This window comes from Camelus bactrianus, chromosome 8, assembly GCF_048773025.1.
Source record: "Camelus bactrianus isolate YW-2024 breed Bactrian camel chromosome 8, ASM4877302v1, whole genome shotgun sequence".
Taxonomy (NCBI): domain Eukaryota; kingdom Metazoa; phylum Chordata; class Mammalia; order Artiodactyla; family Camelidae; genus Camelus; species Camelus bactrianus.
The window spans coordinates 84,112,296-84,129,400 of record NC_133546.1 but is presented as its reverse complement, the minus strand read 5'-3'; positions in this window follow the sequence as shown (position 1 = coordinate 84,129,400).

The window sequence follows — 17,105 nt, the reverse complement described above, 5'->3', positions numbered from 1 at the left end:
CCCATAGACCCAACCACAGCCCATAAACATGACATAAACATCCAATACTTCCCCAGGCCCCTGTTCCCTAGCACTGACCCCTAACACACTTCACCTAACCCTTACCACTGACTATTTTACTTTCACCCTGTCTCTACCCCTCATCCCTTAATCCTATTTTCTTGGAATAACCTAAGACTATCTTGATGGAATAAAATCCCACAGAAACATCACAAAAACAATCAACTTGCCTATTAAATTTGATTCCTCCACTTACCTAAAGTACTACTTACCTTAATTTAACCACACAATAAAAAGATTATGCACCTTAAGCAAATGTCTCCACAGAAGATTTTATACTTTTTTAACATTTTAAACCAAACAATGCCTTAAATTTTAACATAAAACTAAATGGTTTAATAAACAACAATATTACAGCAGGAGAAATTACATAATCTGATTCAATTGATCACAAGAAACTTTAAAAAAAACTCCACTCTTACTTCATGGAATAAACACTCTTGAAAATAGGGGTAGAAACAAATTATCTTAGTATGATACACAGCATTATAAGAAACAGTAAATAAATATCTGGAATAAAGCCCAGAGGTTTCCTTTCAACACTTTTATTCACTATTTTCCTGGAACTTCCACAAAAAGCCAGGGTGAAAGAAAGTAAGAGTATCAACAAATAAAATTGTTACACTAAAAACAAATCTATTCACCAATCAGATGACATCATCATATATATATGTAAGTCTTGAAATCATGAACAATTCACTGAGTAGCTTAACTTTTAAGCTGTAAGCGACTCAAATACTTCAGCAAGTAGACAATACAAATTGTCAATGTATCAGAATTTCTTTCTTGTACACACGAACAATGAATAATATCAAGAATAATTTAACAGAATTTTATTTTACATAATATCAATATTACTAGAATACTTAAGAATCAATTTTATCAAGGTGTAAGTCTAGTAAATTGAAATGGAAAAGACATTACCAAAAGAAATAAAATAAAACCTTATAAAAAGAAGACATCCCATGTTGATAACAAAACTAAACATGGAAGGAGTGCCCAAAGCGATCTAGAGAGAAATAGACTGAAGCCAGTTTACTAAAAGATTTATCTGCTGACTGAAACTTCCTGTAGTGGAAGCCCACCAATCTACTAATTATTTTCCTTAATTAAAGTGTTTGATTGGCTTCAATTGATGTAGTACAAACTCTTGTAATCCATATTTTCAGAAAGGAAATTGTACTTCCTTAAACATTTGAAAACTGTTGGTGTGTATAACCTGAATCCATACTTAAGCACTGATACAGTTGATATTAAGGGCAGTAATCCTGTGACTGTTAGGATTAGTAATAATCAGAGTGTTGTTTTCTATGTTTAAAATCTCTTTTTTTTCATAATTTATTGTTAAAAATATAGGTAGTGCTATGGAGGATTTTAGCCAGAAGTACAAATATATGTTGAAAAATGCTGCAAAGAATATTAATGTTTGTAGATTGATATTAATGAATTTTGTTATATCTTGAGTTATTACTCATTTGAGGAAAAACCCTTATACTGGTGGCAGACCACCTTAGACAATATGATGATGGGGATAAAAATTATGATCAGAAGAGTTTTATTTTATGTGTGTGATAATGATACTGTTGCAGTCCATGCACAGGGCATAAATAGTAAGTTGACAGTGTTTTTTATACAAATTAGTGCATTTAGGGTTGTCATGATTGGATTACACATTGTAATAGCTTTTATTCATCTTATATGGACAGTTGATGAGCAGGCTATAAATTTTGTAGTGAGTTTTGTTAGTCTGTCTCAGCTTCTGATGATACTTCATAATACAGCTTTGAAGAATATTATGTTTAGTGGGCAGTGAGATTTGGTGTAACACATAGGGGTGTACATCTGTCACATTAATAAGATTGGCTCTATTGTATGATGTATGCCCTGTATAAATTCAATCACTCAGAAAAGAAATGGGGGAAGTTCAATTTTATGTCTAGGGCTATTGTTAAAATGGTGGATGCTCTTAGATTAAAGAATTTTGTACTTGTTCATTGACTGGAGTATACTAGATTAATAATAATATCCAATATAAATAGTATTGATGTGGTGTTTATTGTTAGAAAATACTTGTTGGTTGCTTCTATAACTTGTGCATTTAATTTTCTTTTAGAATGGAAATACTAGTACCATGTGAGCTTTTTATTAAAATAATGATTCCTGAGATAATGGTCAGCAGAGTGACAGTAAAAATAGGGTTTACTAGTATACTAAAGATATAAAACAATACTCTTAGGGTATGTACCTGATAGTTTATTTAACAGAATATATTCACCATAGAATGTGGCATAATGTGGTAGCATGAACATTTTAAAATTCTTAGGGGTAGGATCAATTCCTATGATTCTAGGAACTGATTAAACCTCTTTTATTTACTATTTTAAAAGAGCTCTTTTGGGGGAGGATATAGCTCAGTGGTAGAGTGTATGCTTAGATGATGATGATGATGATAATAATAATAATTAATAATAATAATAATAATATATTAAATATTTTAAATAACAATAATAATAATAATAATAATAAATTTAAACATGCATAAATAAACCTACTTACTTCCCCCATAAAAGCAAAGCAAAACCAACAAACAAAAATTCTTTGGTCAGACATACTTCTTATGTTTGTAGTGGGATGCCTGATGCACTGACAGGTACTGAAACATATACATAGAGCTAGTCTTTGTGTTAATTTTTTTCATAAATACAGGATGTATAAAAAAGAAATCTAAAAAGAGAACATAAATCCAAAACAGAAATAGATTCATAGACATAGAATACAAACTTGTGGTTACCAAGGGGGAGAGGGGTGGGAAGGGATAAACTGGGAGTTCAAAATTTGTAGATACTGACAGGCATATGCAGAATAGATAAACAAGATTGTACTGTATAGCACAGGGAAATATATACAAGATCTTGTGGTAGCTCACAGGGAAAATAATGTAACAATGTATATATATATATATATATGTTCATGTATAACTGAAAAATTATGCTCTACACTGGAATTAGACACAACATTGGAAAATGACTATAACTCAATAAAAATGTTAAAAAGTAAGAGATGTATAAGATGATCATCTAAAAATTGTGTGTAGGATATTCAAATTCATAGAAAGGATATTGTTAGGATGCATGTTTGAATAATAACATGGGCTGTATGTAATTTGGCTGTATATAATTCTGTTATCCAGGGATTTTGAAATGCCCTTAAAAACAGAATAATTTTGAAACCATTTATTATAGTGATACTGACATATTCATCTATAAAGATCAGAGAAAATAGACCTGCTACATATTCTACATGGAAGGTATATACAAGTTTTGATTCTCCTGTTAAATCAAAATGGGGTTCTGTTGATTTCTTCTACAGTAGAGGTAAATATAAAAAAATATGGCTAGGGGTTGGGAGGGGAAAATTAATCATATGTATTCTTGTTTAATAAATGAGAGTATAAATGATCCATTTATCAGTGGGGATAATAAACCAATAATTGCTAGTTTACATTATTTGAGATTGTGCTCTTGCCCATAAAGCTCTGATTAGTGTGTATTTTTAATATTATACTCATCCAGATCAGAGCATGGAATAAGAAGCTAGGCTTCATACAGCCAGTATAAGAAGTGTGCCTAAGTTTACATCAGTGGATAGTGGATAAGTTATGTTAAGAGGAACTGCAAATGTGAAAGCCATGGTTAAAGCCAGCATTGGTGCAATAATATACATAAATTGATGATATTTGGGCCTCTCTAAATTTCCAGAACCTAGGAATTCCCTTTAATTAATGTGAAAAGTGACACAGTGAGCAAACCTGTAATACTTAGTAAAAGAATGTAGATTGTAAATCTGTTCTTAGGAAGAGGACTTAACCTTAAGGAAATAAAGATTTATGTTTGAAGAAATTGTGTTCTGCTACTGTAGCAAACCATGTTCTACACTAGGGTATATATAAATTATTAAAATTTTACTGTATCACCAATTAATTTGATGGTGCTTTTATAAAGTGACCCTTAATTCTTTTGTCCTCTCATACTGGGACAAGTTTATAATAGATACAAACTTACTGGGATCATTCCAGTCTGAACTCATATCTCACAGAACTTTAATCATTAAATGAAACATTTTCAGCAGTTACAACACTGGGATCTTCTGATCCAATTCTGAGGGTATAAAACCTATTGCTGAAATGAATTCTAAATTTGAATTGAGCTATTATTCTTAGAGTACTTTATTATGTTTATCAATGTATTGGATGAATACATGCTACAGAATTTTGAAAAGCTGGTCTAAATTTTAATCACTTGAAGCTGGTTATATTCATTGGGGCCACCACAACCATAATTATTAACCCATTAAAAGCTATGCTATCCCTTAAGATTCAGTTATTTATTTTATAGATTAAACACATAAAGCACCAAAGGAACTTCTCATTTTATATGGCTCCCACCTCTTATTGGGAAGGTCAATTTCCCTGATGAAAAGAGATAGTAAAAACCTTGTGCCATTCCCCTAGCTGCTTATTTAGAAAACAAGTTATTATGCTACATTTTCAGTGTCAGGAAACCATGGCCATTAAATATGTCCTTTGTTAGGCAGTGCCTCTATGATGAGAAGTGCTAGATGTAACCTTCCTGGTAAACATGCAGGACATGTGATTACAAAGTTCCTTTTCCTTTTAGAAAGTCATTCCTTAAATGCAAACCTATGTTGGACTAACAGTTTTTTATAATTAAGTATTGGTTAGGGTTTATTTTACTGTTAACCATCAGTAAGTGATTCATCCTGATATAAGCTTATGCAAGGATAAATATTTCTTGCTACCAATATGAATAGTATTGCTTTTACTAAAAGATTAGTCCAGTATTAAATTATGAGGTTTATTATTTTGCTATTGATATTGAGATGAATGTGTTCTTAACCTTGAATACTTTCTTAATTGGTGGCTGCTTTTAAGCAAACTACAGCATTGTTTATGCTTATTCTCTAGAGAAGCTTATATCCTGCATCTACAAACCTGTACCTTTTAAAATTACATTAAATTATATTAACAGTTTTGTTTTTAATTAATAATTAAAATTGAACTAAAATTCTTTTATGAACAACCTGCTATCATCAGACTTGTTGGGCTTATTACCTCTACTCATAAATCTTCTATTATACCATATAGATGAATTTGTTCCAGTAAACTGTTCATAAATACATCATCTGGTTTCAAGGTATTTAACTTATTTCATCTTTCCCTAATGGTACTTTATACTACTAGATTTAATTTTCTATCTTCAATATATTAAGTGTTAAACAAATCTCTAATTTACTTATGATAGTTGAATATGGTAGGAAGCCGGGGCTGGCTTTAGTTCAAATTTTTCATGAAGTAAGGAATCTACTGGGTGTAAACCAGGTGCTTTTCTTTCAACTACACTTTAATGCATCAAAGCACACTCTATGGTGTGCTCACCTTGTCATGAATCACCTCCTCATTAATGACTTGTACTTGCTAATGTGCTATAAAAAGTTATCACTATTTGAGTAGGGTGATGGGATGAGTGTGCCTGCTTCGTGTCCTGATTGTATTTGTCACACTTCTTAATTTACAACTATGTTCTCCTTTGGCATTTCTTAACAATTTTGTATATATTATTTGTACTCAAGTTGGCCCTTGACTTGCCATCCAATAGTTTAAACTTAGACCTGACATTTTTATATCTGATCATTATGATTATGACTACTCCTTTTGCGGGTATACTGAAGATGCTGTTACAGAGACAAACCACCAAAAAAAAAAAAAAACCTGATAAAATAAATGAGTTTAGAAAAGTTGTATGATAAAATATCAATACAGAAAAATCAATTGTTAAAATATACACAATATCACTAATTATCAGAGAAATGCAAACCAAAACTACAATGAGGTATCACCTCACACCAGTCAGAATGGCCATCATCCAAAAATCCACAAATGACAAATGCTGGAGACGCTGTGGAGAAATGGAACTCTCCTACACTGTTGGTGGGAATGCAGTTTGGTGCAGCCACTGTGGAAAACAGTATGGAGATTCCTCAAAAGACTAGGAATATACTTATCATATGACCCAGGAATCCCACTCCTGGGCCTCTGTCCAGATGGAACCCTACTTCAAAAAGACACTTGTGTCCCAATGTTTATAGCAGCAATATTTACAGTAGCCAAGACATGGAAACAGCCTAAATGTCCATCAACAGATTACTGGATAAATAAGAAGTGGTATAATTATACAATTGAATAATATTCAGCCATATAAATCGACAACATAACGTCATTTGCACAACATGGATGCTCCTGGAGAATGTCATTCTAAGTGGAGTAAACCAGAAGGAGAAAGAAAAATACCATATGAGATCACTTATATGTGGAACCTAAAACAAACAAACAAACAGCATAAATACAAATCAGAAATAGACACATAGACATAGAATACAATCTTGTGGTTGCCAAGGGGGCAGATGGTGGGAAGGGATAGACTGGGATTTCAAAATTGTAGAATAGATAAACAAGATTATACAGTATAGCACAGGGAAATAAATACAAGAACTTATGGTAGCTCACAGAGAGAAAAATTTGACAATGAGTATATATATATATATATACACATGAACATATATATATATATATATATATGTTCATGTGTAACTGAAAAATTGTGCTCTTCACTGGAATTTGACACATTGTAAAATGATTATAAAGCAAAAAAAATGTTTAAAAAAAGAAAAATGAGTTGACTTTCTATATGCTAATAAGTTCCAGAAAGATAAATTACTAAAACAAACTTATTTCACAATTGTACCAAAAAATAACCAAAATGTCTAGAAATAAATTATAAAGGATGTGAAAGCCCTGCACATGGAAACTTATAAAACAGTGATAAAGAAATTGATACAGGACACACATCCACAAAATTTGTGCTCATACATTAGAAGAACATTGGTATAACATTCATCAAGCCAAAGCAGTGTACACATTAATTGCAAACTCTATCAAATTCAAATAGCTTTTTTTTCATGGACACAAAAACCAAGAAATCCTAGCATTTGTGTAGAACAAAGAACCTGGAATAACCTAAATGATCCTAAGAAAGGAGAAAACTGCTAGAGGCATCTTTCTCACTGACTTCACAGAACATGATGAAGCTACAGTCACATAAGCAGTGTGGTACTGGCACAAAAACAGGCACATGAACCAGAGTGATAGAATAGAGAGCACAGGAATAAACCCAGTTTATGTTGTCAGTTAATTCACAACAAAAGAGCTAAGGACACATAATGGGGAAAGACATTATCCTCAATAAATGGTGCCAAGAACACTGGAAACCATATCCCCCCAAAATGACACAAGACACTGTCAACATCACACACAAAATTAAGAGTAAACTCCACAAGTTTCCATATAAAGCCCCTTCTCTGCTGGATCCTCTGAAAATGGAAACCCTTGGCTGTAACCACATGGAGAAAGCTTCTGCCCACTTTTTCCACATCTTTTACTCTCATGATGTTGCCTCCTGTTGGTTCCTGAAGAAGTCTGGTTCCTGCCTGTGTGTACTTACCTGAGCATTGTCCTGAAGTTGAAACCACAACGGGTCCTGAAGAGGCCCAGCCTCCACTAGCTCCACAAGGAGCCAAGCCCCTAAGTGAGAAACGTGCACCTCAAGGGTCAGAGAGTGTGCATGGAGCCACCTTCTGACCAGCTGGGAACTGCAGGTGCAACCACTCAGTGTTTACCAAGTGTACTCTAAATTGTCCATACAATTATAAAAATGCATATCTATAAATATTCTAAAGGAAAACATGTAAGAAAATCTACATAACCTTGTCTAAGTGATGAACTTTTAAAAAAAAAACCCAAATCTATCCACAAAAGAAAAATTTGTATCATGGAATTTAAAAAAAATAAAAATTTAAACATTGTTTATGATCTAATTCAGAAAACCTAAACACAAACCACACACTGAGAAAAATAAATCTACACAACACATAACTGATTAAGGATTTGGACACAATTACATCAAAAATTTTATAACAAACAACCCAAATAAAAACTGGCAAAGATCTTAACAAACACCTTTCCAAAGAAAATCATATACCATTAAGGAATTACAAACTAAAATGATGATATAGAAATGCACACTTATTAGAACCACTAAACTCCAAAGAAATGATATTACCTGTGATTTATAGAGAATGAAGAAAAACAGGAACTCTCCCTCACTGCTGGAGGAATCCATGTGTGGCTACTTTGAAAGACAGTTTGGCAGTTTTTTCCAAAGCTAGTCAAAGTTCACCTGAGGACCCAACAGTGTGTCTCTAGTATTTAGACAACTGCTTTGAAAGTGTCCAAACAAAACCTAGCCTGCAATTTTGCACAACAACTCTACTCATAATGCCTAAAATCTTTAAAATATGAGGATATACTTCCATGCATGAATACATAAGATAATTAGGGTATACCCATCTGAAGGATGGCAAATTACACTCTAACATAGATCTCTTTAGCTTGAAGATTACAATGGACAGATTTCTTAAAAAAGAACCATGAGGTTCTCTGAAACCCAAGTCAATTTTGCCTTTTTGAGGCAATTTTATATTTATAATGGAAATCTCCATTTGAAAGGTTGTGTCCCCCTCTGTGCCAGGAATAGGAAAATGACTAAATCTCAAACAACAACAACAACAAAACACTGTTATTAATGGAGAAGGCTAAGATTTAAATCTGTACAATGAACATACCCTTCCTTTCTTTTGGTTTTAGATGAAGATGGTATTTCAAGTGATGGGCCATTTCAGGGAATTACTCAATTTTCTTGGTATCTCCCATGCTTAAAGGAGGTACGCATGTTACTAAGTTTGTTTATACAATTATCTATAGACAGCTAATACCACAAAAGTGTGTACTTAAAATGATTTAAATGTTATGATTTAAAATGATTTAAGTGTCATATTATGTATTTTTAATCACAATAAAAATAATCAGGAATGTAGTACTGATACAATGCATGATAGTAATACACACTAAAAAGATCCCTAGTGAAAAAAGCCATAAAGAAAAGTTCTCCCAGATTGAGTGATTATCATGTATGTTTTAAACCCATCAAGGTTATAAAAAGGAGAGAATCTCAGTAACAATTCTAGAAAAAGAAAAAAAAAGAAAACAAGCAGTTAGACCTACTGGTGAAAGTTGAAGTGAGCCTACAGATTAAATAATAATGTGGAAAGCATATCACTTCCTCATTTGTACATTATATGGTGGTTCTTCAGGAGAGTGTCCCTGCTTTGGGGAAAGCAGACTACAGTATTTGGTGCAAAGTGCCAACTATGAGGACTTTTTATCATTACAAAAATTATTGGAAAGTCCAATATTTTCAAAGCAACCATATCAATACCATGGCAGAAAAGTGGATAAGACAGATATCAAACGTTGATATAGAGGCCAATACTTATCCAGACCAAGGTCATCTAAAGTTGTGATGATAATTGCCCTTGTAGAAATCCACTTGCTATTAAGAGGTACTGTGGGAGGAGTATACAAGTAGCCATCAAGGTTAAACAGTATCTAAACATCCTTATTGTCTTGCATCAGAGGTGCAGATGTACTGCCATTCTGTCTAAGCATCATCCATGTGAGTTCCTGCCTGGGTCCCCAAGCCATGCATCCACATGACTATGCAAGTAACTGTCTCACTCCCAACAACATAGCACTGCCATTAGCTCCTAGACCAGACAAAGAGAAAAAGAACTCGATGGGATATAGTCAGTGGTAGTGGTTTGGAAGAGGCTGGTTTGGCCGTGTGGCATCTTCCTAGGTTTGCAGGCCTCTGTGAGTGAGTGAGGAAGCCTGATATCTGGGTACATGTCAAGATGACCTCAGCTGGGCTGAGAGGGTGGGGCATTGGTGAAGGTTATAACAGACTTTTCAGGGGTACTTCTGCCTACACTTGTGCAACATGGTCTGTTCATCCCCAGCACAGATTAGAGAACAACACAGTTCCCACAGGTGCTGCACAAGGCCAAACCTAAGGTGTAATGGCTTACTGACTCTGCCATCGTGTGGTAACTCAAAACCATCATCCATCCAGTAATGTGTGAATTTTCCTGAGAAAAGTGCTTTACAGAATTCAATATAAATTCAATGTAGTTTTTATAGAAATTCAATTATAGTGAAGTAGAAATCCACATATACAAATATATCCCATGCATGCAATAATAATTTTGCCATCATATGTTTCCTAACATAAACAGCTATAATGTAGTTTCTTTAAAGGTTAATTGAAATGAAGAGAGAAGTAGTAAGATCTTAAGCTCCTATAGAGAGACAATTTCACAGCAACAGATATTTGGATGTATGTGGCTTATTTGGGAAGTGATGACAGGAATCCAGAGAAGTATAGATAGCAAAAAGGGACAGTAAGACAGGGAAAATGGAAAAGTCAAGAAAGGCGAGTTATGGGACTGGTTCCCCTTCTGGGAAATGAGGTCAATCCCAAAATGGATATTCTGAAGAACTACATAGAATGCACTTCAGAAGTATCCCTTTGAAGGGCAATGTGGAGATTTATCCAACAACTCACATTTCCCATTGATTGAGAGTTTTTGTAGATGTCTTTAACACCCCTAAACTTTCAGGCTGTGCTTGTGCAAAATGAGCTGCCTTTCACAGTTTAAAGAAAATCCTGAGACAGAATAGATGAAAGGCACTCGAGGCAGGACATAGACGTAAGCTTACTGGTACCAGTAATGCTCTGCTACAGTACATTTGAGAAAAGAGGCAAGAGGATGAGCAATGAGAATTGGAAATAACTGAAGCCTAAGAATTGCAAAATAGAGTGACCAAATCTGAATAATACTTTCAGACAAAGCCTTGTACTGAAAACAATTTAAGCTTCTGGATTAAGGAAATGTATCTTTTCAAAAGCAATAAAAATATTAAACTAGTACTGAATGACATCATTAGGACAAATTTCAAGGGAAAGTGGGAACTCAGTGAGGTAAGTGGAGCATGGAAGCTGTTGTCAAACAAAGGAATGTGCCATCAATTTTGAAGGTGTGAGATAAGCAGCCAGAGTTCAAAAGTCAGAGCTCACCCAAAGAGTCTATGGGGATGCAATGTACTAAATGACCATAGTGAATAATACTGTATTATATATTTGAAAGTTGCTAAGAGAGTAGATATTAAACATTCTCATCATAGGAAAAAATATATATAGCTATTTGTGGCAATGGATGTTAACTAGACTTATTGTGATCATTTGTATCAAATACATAAATATGATATATATATATATACTATATCTATTTCAAATCCATGATTTTGTGTACCTGAAAGTAATATATGCCAGTTATATCTCAATTTAAAAATAATGTAAAAATGCATGTACTAAAATATCAAAGGAGAAAAGAAGAAAAATAAAGGTAAAGGACTCAGGTTTTAATAACATGATATTAACCAATTATGAGAAATAAAAGCAATATAAAATGGGATGTATAATTCTACATTCTTGCCTCTCAAGAACACTGAAGTTTAATGCAATGACAACAGTTCCATTCAACACAAAAGGTGATGAAGCTTCAATGGCAAAGTGTCTTTATTAATGAAGAAATATGTTTTGCTTGAACATTAAAAATTCCAAGCTTGAAATTCCCATAGTAGAGCCCTAGTAAAGAATTCTTGCTGCATTTTGAAGGGCTTAAACTTTCACTTCAAAAAATAACTTCAGATCAGATTACTCCCTAAACTATATGAGGCAAATGAATAACTGTGCATTGTTTGTTTTTTTCAGCTTAAAGGGAATAGAAGCTATCTCATCTCTCCTGAAAATTATCCACTATTTCACACATCATAGAGTCGTTAATTAGAATTCCAGCATTATTTGATAATAAAACTAGAATGGGTTTTATTATACATAAAACTATATGTTATATTAGAAAATATAATAACAGTATAATATATATTAATCACTTATTGTATTCCTGGAACTGTGCTAAACTTGCTCAATGTTAATATATTAAATGTGATCACTGTACACCTTGTGTGATTCTCAATGTGATTGTGCTATTTGTCAATTCATTGACTTCCCAACTCCAAGTCTACCCTTTATTCTCTATTCTGAAAAAATAGAGCTTAACTCCTCAAGTATTTTTCCTTGGCAAAATGGCAAAGTTCAGCTTTGTCAGTAGAAGGTGTTAGGAGGACAGACACGGTCTAATGGGAGACCTCCTTTAAATATTGAAAGACTAAACTAGTTATTCTTAACATTTTCTGTACATAAACATCAACAGGGATGGTCTTAAAAATGCTCACACTTGACCTTTGGACCATCACCAGAGTGTCTGATTTAACAGAGCTGGACTTGGAGCTAAGCATGAGTGTTTTTTTAAGGCCTCCTTCCCAAGTGATTTTAATTGCAAGCCAAGGATGGAAACAACTGGAGTACACCTACAAAGAAAGTGTGAACTTGAAGGGAATCTGCCTTCCCTCACTCAGAATGCATTATATTCAATGTTGATTTGATACAGTATGGAAAGGAGAGAGAAGAGAAGCAAAAAAAAAAAAAAAGATTCATGGCTATCATATTTATTTGCAGCCAGGGGTTTGTTTAAAAGTGTATGTTTTGTTATTATTCAAATATGGTGAGACCAACAGATAAGGAGATGATTGTCATGGAAAAGATGGTTTGTTATTCACAGCTCCCAAGAGGAGAGGGCATGCCATGACAATGTGGGGCAACACAAGAAAGTACCAGGGTCAGTAAGGAGCAGAGTGAGCAAGGTGAAACCTGGGCAAGAGCTTTATTGTGGCTGCTGCTGGAAGGGGAAAGGGAAGGGGTGAAGCAAAGTAGTCAGGTTAAGATTGGTTAGTTTGAATAATTTCAGCAGGCTGTATGGTATGGGGGTGTCCATAGTTGACTGATATCTGATCCTCAGGTGATTAGAGCAGTTGGATAGTGGCCCAGAGGGTGAAGGCTGATAGAGGAAGTGGCTGGAATATAGCCTATTGATTGGTTGGTTTTTTACAAAAGACACACTTGCAAGGGAGTCCTTTACTATTTCAAAGAATAGGCTAACCCCAGATTGATCAGTCTCTTCAGGGACTGCAAAGTCCCAAGATGCCAAACCATTAAATACAGAAGCTAGTAAATATAGTTACTACAGGGTTGCATCTCTTGGATGGTCCAGGAACTCAAGCCAAAATTTTGGTTTAGGATGACTCTGGACTGGTAATATCCACAGGCACCTTAAAGAATTAAATATGAATCCTTCACAATGGAAGATAATTTTACCCTATTCATCTTACAATTCCAACAAGAAATTTTAAAAGAAATTAAATAGCAATAACAATTTAAAAATTGCCAAGCTCAAAAGGAAACAATGAGCAAACACCCTTCCAAAAAAAAAAAAGAATAAAGTGACTAACAAAATTTAAATGTTGAAAATTATTGAATACAGATTACAAACTCATAAGCTTTCTCTGTTTAAACAAATAAAAGACAAACTTTAAAATATTTGCAAGTAATAGAAAATTATATAGTGACAGCAAATTTCAAAAGGAATGGAAAAGTCTTTAAATGAAAAATGGAATAGCTGAAATTAAAAACAAAATATATTATTAAAAGCAGATTAGAGACATCTGACAAGAGAACTGCTGTTCTGGGAGACAAATCAAAATACAGTATCCTGAGTGCAGCACAGAAGAGGAAGTAGGAGGAGAAGGAGAAGAAGATATGGAAGAGAACTGAGGCATCTTAGAGGATAAGGCAAGAAAATCTAAACTATATGAAATGGGTGTTCCAGAACCAAATTGAGATTAATGCAGATTCAGTTTTAAAGAACTATCAACAACCAGAAAGAAATTAACAAAATGGCAATAATTGCATACCTATCAATAATTACTCTAAATGTAGATGGACTAAAGTCTCCAAACAGAAGACATAGAGTGACTGAACATATGAAAAGCAAGATCGATGTATATGTTGCCTACAAAAGACTCACTTTGGATCAAGATACACACTAACTGAAAGTGAAGGAATGGCAAAATATATCCTATGCAAAGGGAGACAAAAAGAAAGTTGGGGTAGAAATACTTACATCAGACAAAATAGATTTAAAACAAAGACTGTAAAAAGATACAAAGAAGAGCATTACATAATGATAAAGGGATCAATTTAACAAGAGGATATAACAATTTTATGGGGGGAAGGTATAGTTCAAGTGGTAGAGTTCTTGCTTAGCATGCATGAGGTCCTGGGTTCAATCCCCAGTAGCTCCTCTAAAAATAGACAAACCTAATTACCCTGCCCCCAAAATTAAATAATTAAATCATACAATAATAAATAAAATATTTTTTAAAAGAGTACACAAGACTTGTAAATATCTATGCATCCAACATAGGATTACCTAAATACAAAAAGCAAATATTAACAGACACAAAGGGAGACAGTAAGATAATAATAGTAATGACAATAATACAATAATATTTGTGGACTTTAACACCTCACTTACATCAATGGCTAGATCACAGAAAAGCAGAAAGGAAACAATGACCTTAAACAATACTTCAGACCAGATGAACATAATAGATAAACACAGAACATTCCACCCAGAAGCAGCAGATACATATTCCTTTCAAATGCACATAAAGCATTATACAAGATAGATCACATGTGAGGCCACAAAACAAAACTCAATAAATTTAAGAAGAGTGAAATTATATTAAGCATCTTTTCTGACCAAAACGGTATAAAATTAGAAATCAATTATAATAAGAAAACTGGAAAAAAAAAAACCACAAACACATGGAGGCTAAAGATCAAGGTTCTAAAAAAGTAAATGAGTCAACAAAGAAATCAAAGAGGAAATTAAAAAATACCTTGAAACAAATTAAAATAGAAATAGAGCATTCCAAAATCTGTAGGACACAGCAAAAATCATTCTAAGACAAAAATGTATAGTTATAAAGGCCTATCTTGGGAAACAAGAAAGCAAATAAACAATCTAACTTTACACCAAAAGAAACTAAAGCAAACAAACAAATAAACAAAGAAAGCCCAAAGTGAGTAGAAGGAAGGAAATACTAGAACAGTATGAGGGGAGGAGGAGAGAGAGAGAAGGGACAGAAAGTTTATTAGAAAGAAATAATGGTTGAAAATCTCCCAAATTTATGGATGGAAATAAATATCCATATTCATACAGCATAATCCAAAGAGAATGGTTTTAAACTCGACACTGAGACACATTATAAGCAATTGTCAAATCAAAGATGAAGACAGACTTTACAAAGATTCATTAAAAAAAATAACTTGTCACATACAAGAGAACCCATAACTATGAGAGAATTTCCTTTTTTTAACGTTTTTATTAATTTATAATCACTTTAGAATGTTGTGTCAAATTCTAGTGTAGAGCATAATTTTTCAGTTATACATGAACATATATAAATTCATTGTCACATATATTTTACTGTGAGCTACCATAAGACCTTGTATTTCTTTCTCCATGCTATACAGTATAATCTTGTTTATCAGTTCTACAATTTTGAAATCCCAGTCTATCCCTTCCCACCCTCCATCCCCTTGGCAACAACAAGCTTGTATTCTATGTCTATAAGTCTATTTCTGTTTTGTATTTATGCTTTTTTTTTGTTTTGTTTTTAATTTTAGATTCCACATATGAGCGAACTCATATGGTATTTTTCTTTCTCTTTCTAGCTTAATTCACTTAGAATGACATTCTCCAGGAACATCCATGTTGCTGCAATGGCATTATGTTGTTGGTTTTTAAGGCTGAATAGTATTCAATTGTATAACTATACCACTTCTTCTTTATCCAGTCATCTGTTGATGGACATTTAGGCTGTTTCCATGTCTTGGCTATTGTAAATAGTGCTGCTATGAACATTGGGGTGAAGGTGTCATCCTGAAGTAAGGCTCCTTCTCTATATATGCCCAGGAGTGGGGTTCCTGGGTCATATATTAAGTCTGTTAATAGTCTTTTGAGAAATCTCCATACTGTTTTCCACAGTGGCTGCACCAAACTGCATTCCCACCAGCAGTGAAGGAGGGTTCCCTTTTCTCGACAGCCTCTCCAGCACTTGTCATTTGTGGATTTTTAAGTTATGGCCATTCTGACTGATGTGAGGTGAAACCTCATTGTAGTTTTGATTTGCATTTCTCTGATAATTAGTGATATTGAGCATTTTTTCATCTGCCTATTGATCATTTGTATGTCTTCCTTGGAGAATTGTTGTTTAGCTCTTCTGCCCATTTTTGGATTGGGTTTTTTCTTTTATTAAGTCATATGAGCTGCTTATATATTCTGGAGATCAAGCCTTTGTCAGTTTCATTTACAAACATTTTCTCCCATTCCATAGGTTGTCTTTTTGTTTTACTTATGGTTTCCTCTGCTGTGCAGAAGCTTGTAAGTTTCATTAGGTCCCATTTATTTATTCTTGCTTTTACTTCTATTGCTTGAGTAGACTATTCTAGGAGAACATTCTTCAGATGTATGTCAGATAATATTTTGCCTATATTTTCTTCCAGGAGGTTTATTGTATCTTGTCTTATGTTTAAGTCTTTGATCCATTTTGAGTTTATTTTTGTGTCTGGTGTAAGGGAGTGTTCTAGCTTCATTGCTTTACATGTTCTGTCCAGTTTCCTCCATACCATTTGCTGAAGAGACTGTCTTTATTCCATTGTATACTCTTGCCTCCTTTGTTGAAGATGAGTTGACCAAAAGTTTGTGGGTTCACTCATACCAGTCATTCTCAAACTCTTCCAGAAGACTGAACAGGAGGGAATACTCCCAAACTCATTCTATGAAGCCATCATCATCCTGATACCAAAACCAGGCAAAGACACTACCAAAAAAGAAAATTATATGCCAGTATCACTGATGAACATACATGCCAAAGTCCTCACCAAAATTTTAGCAAATAGAATCCAACAACACATAAAAAAGATTATACATCATGACCAAGTGGTGTTCATCCCAGGGACACAAGGATGGTTCAACATATGCAAATCAAT